This window comes from Tamandua tetradactyla, chromosome 7, assembly GCF_023851605.1.
Source record: "Tamandua tetradactyla isolate mTamTet1 chromosome 7, mTamTet1.pri, whole genome shotgun sequence".
NCBI classification, from domain to species: domain Eukaryota; kingdom Metazoa; phylum Chordata; class Mammalia; order Pilosa; family Myrmecophagidae; genus Tamandua; species Tamandua tetradactyla.
The window spans coordinates 112,165,386-112,178,961 of NC_135333.1; positions in this window are offsets into that span (position 1 = coordinate 112,165,386).

Here is a 13,576-nt window from a genome sequence, read left to right on the forward strand (position 1 = left end):
TAAAGAAACAGAAACAATATGAAACAGCTCCCGGAGCCACGACGGAGACCAAGGGGACAGCGTACCCCATTCTGGAATGGCTGAATGGGTGGGGAGAGTCCGCTGCGGTGGGATACCCGAGGGGCACGCGTTTTCCCGGCTGGGGCGGCTGGCGACTGGGGTCCCCTCCACGCACGTGGCTCCCTGGTCTGACTGGGAATGTTGGATAGCGGGGCCCTTCCGCCACACTTGGCATCTTGGTCCGGCTGTGCGATTTGGACTGGCACTCCCCCGGGCCGCGGCGGCTGGCGACCCCCCCTCCACGCGCGGTTTCCCGGGCCGACTGCAAGATTCGAATTGGCAAGTTAAAGGAGCCACAGCATCTTTTGCTGGTGGGCCCCGCAGGCCGACAAGCGCCGCGGGCGCCGCCTACTGGGCAGGAGGAGAAGAACAGAGCCCAGAGATTTCACAGAAAAACCTTTCAACCAGCCGGGTCCCACACCCAGGGAAATCTGATCAAATGCCCAGACACCAGCAGAAAATAATGGATCACACTCGGAAAATTGAAGATATGGCCCAGTCAAAGGAACAAACCAATAGTTCAAATGAGATACAGGAGCTGAGACAACTAATGCTGAATATACGAACAGAAATGGAAAAACTCTTCAAAAACCAAATCAATAAATTGAGGGAGGACATGAAGAAGACATGGGCTGAACAAAAAGAAGAAATAGAAAATCTGAAAAAACAAATCACAGAACTTATGGGAGTGAAGGACAAAGAAGAAAAAATGGAAAAAACAATGGATACCTACAATGGTAGATCTAAAGAGACAGAAGCTACAATTAGTGAACTGGAGGATGGAACATCTGAATTCCAAAAAGAAACAGAAACTATAGGGAAAAGAATGGAAAAACTTGAGCAGGGGATCAGGGAACTGAATGACAATATGAAGCGCACAAATATACGTGTTGTGGGTGTCCCAGAAGGAGAAGAGAAGGGAAAAGGAGGAGAAAAACTAATGGAAGAAATTATCACTGAAAATTTCCCAACTCTTATGAAAGACCTAAATTTACAGATCCAAGAAGTGCAGCGCACCCCAAAGAGAATAGACCCAAATAGGCGTTCTCCAAGACATTTACTAGTTAGAATGTCAGAGGTCAAAGAGAAAGAGAGGATCTTGAAATCAGCAAGAGAAAAACAATCCATCACATACAAGGGAAACCCAATAAGACTATGTGTAGATTTCTCAGCAGAAACCATGGAAGCTAGAAGACAGTGGGATGATATATTTAAATTACTAAAAGAGAAAAACTGCCAACCAAGACTTCTATATCCAGCAAAATTGTCCTTCAAAAATGAAGGAGAAATTAAAACATTTATAGACAAAAAGTCACTGAGAGAATTTGTGACCAAGAGACCAGCTCTGCAAGAAATACTAAAGGGAGCACTAGAGTCAGATACGAAAAGACAGAAGAGAGAGGTATGGAGTAAAGTGTAGAAAGAAGGAAAATCAGTTATGATATATATAATACAAAAGCCAAAATGGTAGAGGAAAATATTATCCAAACAGTAATAACACTAAAAGTTAATGGACTGAATTTCACAATCAAAAGACATAGAATGGCAGAATGGATTACGACCCAGCAATACCACTGCTAGGTATCTACTCAAAGGACCTAAGGGCAAAGACACAGACGGACATTTGCACACCAGTGTTTATAGCAGCATTATCTACAATTGCAAAGAGATGGAAACAGCCAAAATGTCCATCAACAGACGAGTGGCTAAACAAACTGTGGCATATACCTACGATGGAATATTATGCAGCTTTAAGACAGACTAAACTTATGAAGCATGTAATAACATGGATGGACCTAGAGAACATTATGCTGATACTAAGAATTACTGAGTGCATTTGTAGAATGGAATGATTTCTAAATGTTGTGTTAATTTCTTTTCTTTTTTTTGATTAATAAAAAAAATTAAAAAAAAAACAAAAAAAAAACTAAAGGACAAATACTGTATGGTCCCACTGATGTGAACCGACATTCAAGAATCAGCTTGGAATATATTATTGGTAACAGAGACCAGCAGGAGTTAGAAACAGGGTAAGACAATGGGTAATTGGAGCTGAAGGGATACAGACTGTGCAACAGGACTAGATACAAAAACTCAAAAATGGACAGCACAATAATACCTAAATGTAATGTAACTATGTTGGAACACTGAATGAAGCTGCACCTGAAATATAGTTTTTTGTTTGTTTGTTTGTATCTTTTGTTTTTGTTTTTTTTCTTTTTCCTTTATATATATATATATATATATTTTTATTAGTATTATTATTTTAATTCTCTTCTCTATATTAACATTCTGTATCTTTTTCTGCTGTTTTGCTAGTTCTTTTCCTAAATCGATGCAAATGTACTAAGAAATGTTGATCATGCATCTATGTGATGATACTAAGAATTACTGAGTGCATGTGTAGAATGGAATGAAAAAAAAAAAAAAGAGTATATCCCAGGAAGATTACTTCCCTTTTACAGATTTGGGCCTTTTTGGCCGAGGCTCGGTACCCCAGTGTGGCTAGCTCACTTAATAATTTTCGGGTTCCATACTCACAGTCCTCCTTAGTGTCTGCTGCCAACAGTGAGTCGTCCACATATTGTAGCAAGGTGACTCTGGGATGCTGAATTCTGAAGGAGCTTAAGTCTTTATGAAGAGCTTCGTCAAAAATGGTGGGGGAGTTTTTGAACCCCTGGGGCAAGTGTGTCCAAGTCAGTTGGTTCGAGGATCCCGTCTCTGGATCAATCCACTCGAAAGCAAACAAGGGTTGACTGTCCTTATGCAAGGGCAGGCAGAAGAAAGCATCTTTTAGATCAAGCACAGTATACCAAGTCTTTTCAGGATGGAGAGTGCTGAGCAGGTTATAGGGATTTGGCACCGTAGGATGTATATCCTGCACTCTGCTATTTATTTCCCATAAGTCTTGCACCGGTCTGTAGTCTCTAGTCCCTGGCTTTTTGACCGGCAATAAGGGAGTGTTCCAGGCTGATTGACAGGGCTTAAGTACTCCCAAGCCAAGGAATTTCTCTATATGGGGCTTGATTCCTTCCCGGGCTTCCTTGCTTAAGTAGTATTGTTTTACCCGAATTGGAGAGGCAGTGGGCTTTAGGGTCACTACTACTGGGGGCTGATTGACTGCCAACCCTAACCCGGCAACTTCTGCCCAGGAATTAGGGAATTTTTTAAGCCAGGCCTGAGGAATAGAACTGTAGAGCTGTTCTGGTTTTACGTACAGCTGATATATATATTTTTTCGACTGGCAAGGTGAGGGCAGTTATTACAGGTTGGCTTACTAGTGGGTTTAAAAATTCCACCTTTGGCCCCTTAGGATTGAAGGTGATTCTCGCCCTTAGTTTAGTTAACAAGTCTCTTCCCATAAGCGGGGCAGGGCACTCAGGGATAACTAGGAAGGAGTGTTGAACCTTCCCCTTCCCCAGGTCCATGGTTCTTTTGGTAGTCCGGGTGCGGTAGCGACTGCCATTTGCTCCCCGCACCAAGGACCTTTTTGTAGAGAGCGGGCCTATAGGTTCTTGGAGGGCCGACACTACTGCTCCCGTGTCGACTCCAAAATTAATTGGTACCCCCTCCACATTAAATTTTACCCTGAGCTCGGGGAGGGGTGCTGAGCCCTGACTCCCCTAGTCTTCACCTTCTAGAGCCAACGTGGCCGGTTGTTGCCAATTCGGGGGCCTAGTACCCCTCCGTTTTTTCGGCCAGTTTTTTTTTGGCCCAGTGCCCAGTTTCTTTGCAGTAGGCACATTGGTCTGGATTAAGAGGGGTATGATAACGCCGGCCCGAGGGATTTTCTCCAGCTCGTCCTCTACCTTCAGTGTTTCTTTCAACTACTGTGGCCAGGATCTTTGTTAATTCTTTCGTTCTCCTTTTCTTTCTTATCAACTCTTTTTCCTCTCTCTCCTTTGTTCTTTTTCCTCTGTTTCTCTCTTATAAAACATTTTTTCAGCTTCTTTGACTAAATCTCGTAAGGCTAGGTCCTGCAACCTGTCTAAGCGCTGCAGCTTGCGTCTAATGTCTGGAACTGATTGGCCGATAAAGGCCATGGCCACTGAGGCTCTTTGATCCTCTGATTGAGGGTCAAAGGGAGTATACCTACGGTACGCTTTCATTAGTTTTTCTAAAAAGACTGAGGGCGATTCGTCCGCTCCCTGAATAACAACCTCTCTTACCTTGGCCAAATTGGTGGGCCGGCGTGCGGCTGCTCGGAGACCCGCTACTAGAGTCTGGCGATAGATGGACAGATGCTCCCTACCTTCAGAGGTGTTCGGGTCCCAATTAGGGTGGCGCAGTGGGAACCGATCGTCGATGACATACTGGAGTTGGGTGGGTCTCCCGTCTTGTCCAGGAACTTGCTTCCTGGCTTCCAGTAGGATGCGATCTCGCTCCTCTGTGGTGAAGAGTCCCCAGGAGTTGTTGACAATCATCCCAAGTGGGCTGGTGAGAGAACATAAGGGACTCCACCAATCCAGTCAGCCTAGTGGGAGCCTCGGAAAAAGGAGGGTTATTATTTTTCCAGTTATATAAGTCAGAGGAGGAAAAGGGCCAGTATTGTAGAGCGGGCATTTCTCCCCCATGTCTATCATCCACTGGAGGCCCGTACGGTCTGAGGGGGAGAGTGACCGCCACATCAGATGGGCTTAGTGCTCGTCTGCTTTGTGTACTATATGCTGGTCCTGGTTCATCTGGGATCGTCTCTTGGTGAACCTGCGGAGAGGAAATGGAAGAGGGCAGAGAGAGAGAGAACTAGAGGAGGGAGAAGGTGAGCTGAGAGAAGGGAGGTCCTGTGCCGGAGCTGAAGGGTAGGGAGGAGGGGAAGAAGGACCTGCGTCGAAGAGGAGTAGATCCGATTGGGACTCCGGTAGGACTGCAGGAGGTAAGGAAGGATAGAGTTTCGGAGCTTGAGAAGGGCCCGGCTCCTTGATTGGAAGTACAGAGGGAGAGTCATGTTGACCAAGAGGAGTAAGAAACGGCTTTACCCATGGAGGTGGGTTTTCACACAGGTCCTGCCAAACCATGATGTAGGGCTGCTGATCCGGGTGGCCATACGGGTCAGGGCGGAAGATGACTGACTTGACAGCCCGAATCAAGGGGAGATGAAAAGCTCCTTCACAAGGCCATTCCACATTAAAGAGGGCCACTCGGCCGAGCAGAAGGTCTGCCATTTGCCTTTCTTTACAATAAGAGATAGATTCTGACCTCTTTCCCTGACCTCAGACCAGTGTCTTAAGGTCAGAGAAAGTGGAGTCGACATTCCCTGACCCATCTTCGGTAAAACAAAAACAATTCCCAACACACAAATACAGACAGACACACACAGAGCCGGCACACCACATTTACACGGTTTCAGAGACACAGCTCAGACTGACCTGATGACTGTGATCGAGTCTCCCCCCGTCAGAAGGGAAACAGAATCAGAGTCGGCCCTGTAGGAAGCCTCCAGGCGTCCCCGGAGGTCCCCCAATCCCGAGGCGTCCCTCGGGAGAGTGACCTGCAACCCCTGGACACGTCTGTCGGTTGCGGTCGGGGAGTGCTCACACGACTCTCTGACAGTCACTGCCAATCTGACAGACTAAGCAATCGCACCTCAGACAAAAAGGTCTCACTTACCCCGAGAGAAAGAGCTGTTGGAGCCTCCCCTTACGAAGAGCCGATCTCGGTGGGACCTCCAAATGTAAGAATTCGAGAGTTTTGCCACGCAAAGGAGGACTCCAAGAGACGCTCTCTCATGCAACACGCAAGGGGTTTATTTTCCACACATGTGTGGGGCTCACTGAACACGCAGGAACAGAGAGCCCTGAGTCTGAGTTTGCAAAAGCTTTTTAAGGGGTAAGATGAGGGGGGTGGGGGTTGAGCATGGGTCACAGGTGCTGTTTTGCAAAAAAGCAGATAACGAACAGTTTTACAGCAAGCATTTCTTAACAGTTTTACAAGTAATCTTGGCGCCAGGATTGTTTATCTTCAGCCTGATGGGGCCCATAATTCTTTTTTTTATAATTCTTAACTCACACCAAATGCATAGCCGTGAATATAAAATGACACAAATGCTTTTGCTGGATATTTCAGAAGCTAAAATATATGTAAATAGCTAAATTAAGCAGAAAAAATTAGCTACTGTTAAGCTTTATAAAATTCCCTTTTACAAAAATAATGTTAAATACTTAGAATATTTTATTTAATGCATTTTTGAAACATGAATATATAGTTTTTAACAAGAATTTTTAGTTTTAAAGTTCTGATAATATATTTTTCTTTTCAAACATGAATAGGAGCTAAACTCATGACCAGTTTCCAAATTGCTGTTTATTGAGGATTTAAGTTAACAAAAGGAGATGGGGCTGCCATTCCCATTCTGAGTCATAGGATTTTATCTGCAACATTGGTATAAATTTCAGTAGAATAATTATTTAGATTAAACCAAGGTAACAACAGAACACTTTGAGTCAGAACTACAATCCTGAATTGCATACCCCTTAGGGGACCAATCTGTTACAATTCCATAGAAACCATTAATGAGTACTGACTCTTGTTCTGCATTGATCTTATTGAATATTTTTTGACTCAGATGTATATGAATTTTTATATAAAGGCAGCTTATTAAGAACTTTTTCTTTGCTAAAGGTATGGTAAAGAAGCAGTCTTTTAAATCTATTATAATAATAGGAAACATTACAGCCATTATGCTGAAGCCAATAACATTTTTTCATGACACGTTTAAAAAGTTTCTTAAGTAGAGCATCAGAAGCCTCCATACCCATGGAGTGTAACAATCCCTTGAGTAAATATAAATATTCCCGTTGTATTGATGGTGAGTTGCTCATTATAAGACATAAATTTAAAAGCCCTCCCAAATTCCAGGAGGCGTGTACCCTTTCAGTTCCTCAGTAAAGGTATATTCCTATGCTGTGACATAAAACATAAATCCGAAAGTCCCTCACAGATTCCAGAGGTGCCTTATCTCTTGTGGGAACCAGGGACAAACTTCTTTTAAAAATTCAAAAAATTGTAACAAATCTTTAATTTTAACCTTTACTCCCTGTGTCTTTAAAGTGTCTGTTAGACCTTCTACAAAAGTTTTATGCTGACTAATTTCTTGTCCCATACTTATTAATCACTTACCTAGGCACTGACTGCAGGGCAGGTTCCCCTGTAGTGTCCTCTTTTGCAGGCACTGACTGCAGGGCAGGTCCCCTGCAGTGTCCTTTCTGCTGCTCACCTGGCCGGGGTTTCTCCGCGTTCTTCACTGGATCCCTCGTACTCAGGTCCCTGTTCGGGCGCCACTTGACCCGACCCGTGGGACAGTCGAACCTGGACCTGAGGGAGGGAGCGAGAACAAATGGGACAAAAGACACAGAGAATGGAGACAAGACAGGATTCTGATCAAGTCTCAGAAGTGCCTTGTATCAGGCGCTTAGCAGGTGATAGGCATTGCACGGTGGCTAGGCCAATCCGAAGAAACTAAGATAGCAAAGGTGGCTCAGCCAAGGCTAGTCAGCAGATTTCTGGGCAGAACAGAGCAGACATGAGAAAATAGAAACTTTACTTGAGATAAAAACTTAACTTGAGTTAGTATCCAAGATGGTGTTGGACCACAAGGTGGTCAATAGATGGCGTCAGACACCAAGATGATGACTGGGACACTGCCAATGCCATAAACGGCTCCCCACAAATGCTGTTGGAGTTTTTATTGGGATTGCATTTAATCTGCCAGTTGCTTTGTGTAGACTTGAAATCTTAATATTTAGTCTTCCTATCTATGAACATGGAATGTCCTTCTATTTATTTAGGTCTTCATTGATTTCTCTTAGCAATGTTTCATAGTTATCCATGTGTAAGTCCTTTATATCCTCAATTAAATTTATTCCTAGATATTAGATTATTTTAATTATTGTTATAAATGGAGTTTTTTTCCCCCCCTTGATTTCTTCATTGGCTCATTCGTTACTAGTGTATAGAAATACTACTGTCACTTGACTGGATTAATTTATTATGTCTAACATTTTCCTGTGGATTTTTCAGAATTTTCTGAATATAAGACCATGTCATCTGAGAATAGGAAGAATTTTACTACTTCCTTTTCCGAACTAGATGTCTTTTATTTCTTTTTCTTGTCTAATTGTTCTGGCAAGAACTTCCAGTACAATATTGAATAACAGTCTTGATAGTAGGCATCCTTGTCTCATTTCTATTATTTTTAAACAATTTTCTGGTGTGCATGTGTGTGTGCGTGTGTGTGTGTGTGTGAACATTGCTCCACAGACTTATCCAATTAAAATACACTTCTTTCAGAGGGAGTTCTTGAGGTCAGTATTTGATGACTGTTCTGACCCCGGGAGAGTTCTTTGTAATTCCCTTTCCACAGTGGTCTCAGATAAACTAGCTGCCTATGGTTTAGTTTATATCTCTAGTAAATCTGCCAGTCCCCTCTTAGTTGCTTTCCATCACAACCTCCATTGTTTTTAAAAGCAAGTGAGTCTTGAATTTACCCCACTTTGTTTAAAATAAAGTTAGTCATTTTGAGAAAGCTTCGGAACTCTTTGTTATATGATGGGCCTTAATCCTGGGTAAAATCTCTGATTTATGGCTCTGAAGTCGGGAGTTGCGACAGTGCTGCACTTCTGAACACCCTAACAGAGGTGGGAGAACAGTAACCTCTGATCATTTCAGATTGACCCTACCGGCATGGAGCCTCTGTCCTATGAACACACCAGTATGAAGGTGCTTGGGGCCTCATTATTCTCAGTATACCTCACCAGAGATAGAATTTCTTCTGTGTGAATAGGAGTTTGGCAGAAGATGGGGCCCTCAATCTTGACTGAGACTTTAACTTTGCAACAGAAGCTGACAGGTGGGAGTATAATCAGTTCCTAACTGGCAATGGTGTCCACTGAGACCTGTTCCAGGTTCAGGAGTCTTGACACTAGAAGAATTTAGAGATGAGAAGGCCAGTTGGAAATAAGAAATAAAGTTTAGTAAAGAGGAAGAGAGAGAGTACATGTTATGTTGCGTGAAAAGAGGGACAAGGCTGTATGCCTCCTGGAATATTGTATAGAAACAGAATAAACCAGGGTGAGGCTCCGAAGTTTCAGGAAGTAGGTTTTATTTTCTATGGCCATAGGGCTCAGCCAAGTAGCCTCTGAAAGTCTGAACCCCGAACAAAAGGCAACCTTAGTTTTTATAGACTGTATTATATGCTGGAGATAAGGTAAACTTAATATGGCCACCGGCAATGTTAAAAGACAATTGGTAAGTTTAAGGCGCAAAGCCGGTTACCGATGCAGATGAGCTGTTTGGGGGAGGGTCCCCATCCCAGGTGTCTTATCTCACTTGCCTGCAGTTTTACCCATTCCTAAAGTTCAGGAGAAGGGGTTTGAGCATTTTCCACAGAGAAAGCAGCTGAATCAGAAGAAGAAGGGGAGGGGGAGCAGTCTGCCTGCTGTAAAGCCTGCTTGCTACAGTTAAAGAGATAACATGGAAGTATTTAAGGGAGAAACACTCACTGACTGGGAGTGGGTTAGCTTGCTTTATAGGAAGGTTTTGTGAGTAACAGGTTTCCATAGTAACCTTTGAGCACTAGGTGTTTTCTTTGTGCAGGTTCCCATAGTGACTTTTGGACATTAGGGACTTACATGGTTTTTATTAACCAGGTGCTTAGCATTGTTTAAAAAAGAGATAACTATTGATACTGATGGCACCTTGGCATGTGCTAAAATTTGTCTTTGGACAGACGTTTAACATTCCTCACAACCTCAAACTTTCTGTTATTGACTAAGAGTTTGCTTTGGGCCTTTGATTTTTAAGCTTTTATAGTTTGGGGAGGTTTCAGTGGTTTGGGAGGTTTCAGGACTTTAAGGGGAACTTTCATCACAGTAAGGTTGCAGCTGAGGTCTGTAATTTGCATTAATTCCTGTGGAGCTAGATAAGAAACAAGGGACTTGCAGATGTCTGTTAACTCTTTCCCTGGATAGGAAACCTGGGACTTGCAGGTGTCCTATTTTATCCTGCTTTAGGTGGAAAAATGCTGAGCCCCTGCCCCACTTGGGAATTTATTTTATTCCACAACTGGGATCTAGAGGGAGAGGGAGCCCTGTATTTTAGTTGCACCTGCCTGGAATGTAGTTTTCATCACACTTTCTTGGAAGGAGGGACATGTTCAAGTAATAGAGCCTCTTGTTTTTCTTCTGAGATTTGGTAGACTTTCTTGAATGACTGGTTCTTCATTAGCTGTGTTTCATTAGGACTATTTACAGAAACATTAAATGGTTGACTGTTGTTTGTTTTTGTTTTTGTCTTACAATTTTTACCAGTTTTGCTGGGGAGTAAATCCACAGAAGTCTTCACATTGCCATTTCTGAAGTGGAACTCTCCATCCTTTATTTATTTTTAAATATTTCTACTGACAAATATTCACACACATACAGTCCATACATGGTGTACAATCAATGGCTCACTATTTCATCACATAGTTGTGTATTCATCACTGTGAGCATTTTTAGAACATTTGCATTGCTCTAGAAAAAAAATAAAAAGAAAAAAGTAAAAATTCATACATCCCATCCCCCTTCGCCCTCCCTCTCATTGACCAGTATTTCCATCTACTAATTTATTTTACCCTTATACCACCTTTTGTTTATTTTTATCCATATTTTTTAACTCATATGTCCATACCCTGTATAAAAGGAGCATCAGACACAAGGTTTTCACAATCATGGTCACATTGTGAAAGCTATATCATTATATAATCATCTTCAAAAATCAAGACTATTGGACCACAGTTCAACAGTTTCAGGTACTTCCCTCCAGCCACTCCAATACACCATAAACTAAAAAGGAATATCTATATAATGTATAAGAATAACCTCCAGGATAACTTCTCAACTCTGTTTGAAATCTCTCAGCCAGTGAAACTTTATTTTGTCTCATTTCTCTCTTCTCCCTTTTGGTCATGAAGGCTTTCTCAATCCCATGATGCTGGGTCCCAGCAAATCCTTGGAGATCTGTCCCAAGTTGCCAGGGAGATTTACACCCCTGGGATTCATGTCCCACATAGTGGGGAGAGCAGTGAGTTCACTTGCCAAATTGGCTTAGAGAAAGAGGCCACAACTGAGCAACAAAAGAGGTTCTCTGAGGGTGATTCTTAGGCATAATTATAAGTAGCCTTAACCTATCCTTTACAGGAAAAGTTTCATAGGGGCAAACCCCAAGATCAGTGGTCTCAGCCTATTGATTTGGTTGTCCCCACTGCTTGCAAGAATATCAAGATTTCTACAAACAAGGAAGTGGGATATTTCTTCCTTTCTCCCCAGCCCCTCAATGGGACTTTGCAAATAATTCTTTATTCACTGTCCAAATTACTCTGGGATATATTGAGGCACCACACTAACCTGGAAAAAGCAACAAAATCTCATGCCCTGTTCAACATTCTCTGTACTTACAATGCTCAACTAAACTTACCATACAAGTTTAATTAGGCACTGCACTGCCTAAAATATAAATTTTTCACCAAATAAACATCTCTTCCTTTTGTCTCACGCAGAAGTTTAAGTTTTAAAATATGTACAATACCATCCTTTACCCTGTATTCTAATCTACCTCAACCCTATCCAGATTAGCTTCATTCATATCTCTAGTCAAAGTTTTGATCCCTTTTTCAACTTTTTAAACAGTACCTCTATGGGGTACTGCTGATTTTCATAGCTTCAGGACTCTGAGTCTCACATGAAGTTTCTGAGAATGACCAGGTTATATATCAGCAGCTCAGTATCTCAGAATTTAGAAATAACAGTTACAACTCCTAAGTATATGTTACTTCTGTAAGAGCTTACAATCTTGGACCCTTTATAATAGGCCCCAACCTGATAACCCATGCTCTTGACTTCAGTTCACTGAGTTTTTATATTATAATTAGTCCATATGAGTGAGGCATGATAGTATTTGTCTTCTTGTTCCTGAAATTTCATTCAACATACAGTCCTTAAGATTCATTTGCCTAGGTGCATGCTTCACAGCTTCATTCCTTCTTGCAGCTGCTCAGTAGTCTATTGTATGTGTATGTCACAGTTCCCCCTTCCATTCCTCAGTCATTGTACCCCTGGTCCACCTCCATCTATTGTGAATCTTGAACACTGCTGCCATAAACACCAGTGTGCAAACATCCATTAGGGTCCCCACACTCAGTTCCTCCAGGTATATACTGAGTAATGGGGTTTCAGGGTCATATGCAACCCCACCCCTAGCCTCCTGTGTAACCACCATACTGCCCTCCAAGGGGCTGCACATCTCAGTTTCCCTACCGACAGTGAAAAGGTACATCTCTTTCTCTACATTTTCTCTAGCACTTGTTTCTCTCTGTTCATTTTTTTGGGGGGCGGGGGTGCATGGTCCAGGAATTGAACCTGGGTCTTCCACATGAAAGGTGAACATTCTACCACTAAACTACCCATGCACCCTCTCTGTTCTTTTTTTTTTTTTTTAACATGGGCAGGCACCAGAAAATGAACTCGGGTCTCTGGAGTGGCAGGCGAGAACTCTGCCACTGAGCTACCATGGTCCGCCCTCTTTGTTCATTTTTAAACAATTTTATTTGCACATAATACAATCCAACCTAAGTAAGTAGACCTGCCTTTGCCCCTATAATCTATATGAAGACATTTTCTTTTCTTCCACAAAGAATCTATATCTTTCCCCATACCCCTGCCTGTTGATTTAGTTTTACATAATTCAAACTGGCACACCATCCACATTCAGCACCTTGCAATGTTGACAATCATTTGTTCTCCCTCATGCAAAAACATTTTTTTATTTGTACATGTAATCACCATCATTGTCCACTCTAGGCATTCCTGAGTTATACCATCATATGTGCCCCCAGCCCTTCTCCCTCAGTAATATTCACATTTCCTCTTCATTCAGTGTACTTATATTTTTGTGCAATGAGCACTTGAGAAAAATGTGTATCCTACTGTTGTGGGGTATAATGTTCTATAAATGTCTCTTAAGTCTAGTTCATTTATCATATTATTGAAGATCTCTGTTTCCTTATTAATCCTCTGTCTAGATATTCTATCCATTGGTGAGAGTGCAGAATTGAAGCCTCCAACTATTATGGTAATGGAGTCTACTTCTCCCTTCATTATTATCAGTGTTTGCCTCATGGATTTTGAAGCAGTCTGGCTCAGTGCATAAATATTTATGATTGTTATATCTTCTTGAATTGTTCCTCTTATTAATGCATACTGTCCTTCTTTGTCTCTTTTCATTGTTTTACATTTGAAGTGTTATTTGTTGGATATTAGTATAGCTATTCCTGCTCTTTTATGATTGCTGTTTGCATGAAATATCTTTTCCCAACCTTTCACTTTAAACTTATTTTGTTGTCGGGTCTAAAACGAGTGTCCTGTAAACAGCATACAGATGGATCCTGTTTTTTAGTCCATTCTGCCAGTCTACGTCTTTTGATTAGGGGGTTTAATTCATTAATATTTAATGTTATTACTATAAAGACAGTACTTTATTCCAC